Source organism: Miscanthus floridulus, chromosome 13 (genome assembly GCF_019320115.1).
Source record: "Miscanthus floridulus cultivar M001 chromosome 13, ASM1932011v1, whole genome shotgun sequence".
NCBI classification, from domain to species: Eukaryota; Viridiplantae; Streptophyta; class Magnoliopsida; order Poales; family Poaceae; genus Miscanthus; species Miscanthus floridulus.
Genome location: NC_089592.1, coordinates 4,415,547 through 4,417,146, shown reverse-complemented (window position 1 = coordinate 4,417,146; position 1,600 = coordinate 4,415,547).

Genomic DNA, 1,600 nt, shown 5'->3' with positions numbered 1-1,600 from the left:
TACAAACATATAAGCTAATCAGGATTGTCGATATGTATACGTCTTGAGAATCGATATGAAGTCTTTGTATGTCATCGTGTCCTTATCTAATGAATCAAACACCCATGCCATGCTCCTCCCGACATCGATGGCTATACAAATCCAGTGGTTACTGCATGGATTTAATCATAGAACTCGATAAGCTCTTTTGCATCGAATAAAATATATCGAACAAAGCTTTAAATATAGAGTTGAGCTTACTCGAAGTTATATGGTAGCCATATAGTAGAGTGTTGTTGGAGATTTTTGAAAGCCAGGGCAATATATGCTGCAACCTTAAGGGACTCTTCCCTTAGTTTCACCGTACGGATGTGCTCTTTCTCCCGAAGAGTCTTTGCAGCAGCTAGCACTTTGGCATCAAGTGTCCCCCGTTTAGGGTAATTGAAATTTGTTTGGGCTATAGCTTGAGAGTCCACATACCCGGCTTTCACACTTGGCATTTGTTTGACAATGTGCACTTGCATTCTACAAATCATGGCGTGGGTTAGTTACAACAAAATTCAAAGATTACATTCATATCATATCGGGAGGACAAGGACTTACAAGCACCACGTGCGAATTAGATTCATCTCCATTTCTCCTAGGTGAAAGCATATTTGCATGTCATTGAAGTCAAAGACAATTTTTCCGGCTGGGCTTACAAATGTGCCGGTGGGGAAGAATGCTTGTATGATATCTATGCTCATTGGGAGAACACACAAGTACCAATCACGGAACCTTCTCATTCCAAGTGGTAGGCGCTGGATGTCCCGGTTTGGTAGGAAGGGCTTGCCTCTTTCATATGTTTTCGGGCAATCCTTTGACCATTTGATGACATCAACATTTGGATACTGCTTTGCAATTTGGTGGAGTTTGCTAGTGACGGCCTCCCCAGACCCCCGTGATGGGACTTTTTTAACTTGGTTCTCAAGCTTGAACTGGTCATGGGAATACCACTTGGACACCGACGAGATGTCTTTGATCGGAATATAAACTGGCCTTATGGTGATTGGATGCTTCTTTCGAAGTTCCCATTCAGGCACGTCCTCATCTTCTTGTGCTGCAGCTTCTTCAGGAGGCACTCATTGTTCATGTATCGGCTGTGCTTGTTGAGAAGACTGTGGTATCTCATGATGCACTTGCTCGGTACGAGCTGGAGAAGGTTATGGCATCTCATTAGGCACATGCTCGCTAGGAGGCGGGGAAGAATGTGGCATCTCAGGAATGTGGGGGTCACGAGACGGTGAAAATATCTCCCCGACCTCAACAACTCGCTCCAAATTTGGGAGAGGGGGAGGCAGCGAAGAAGCAGTCAATATAATGTCCCGTTTGTGCCAAAGGATGAACTGCCCCATAACATCTTCGAGTAACACCAGCCCCTCGGGAGTTGCATAGTCTATCCTCCACTGCATGAACTCGGGCTTCACTGTATGCACCTCGACCCTAGTGTAGTCCTGAGGTATCTTATTATTATGGTGTAAGCCACCGAGAGGATGTGCCACACCTGTTGCCACCTCCATCATAGTGTTCTACCGGCCGCTGAGAAACACCAAGGTGCAACTAGTTGGTTCCCGTATGTGAT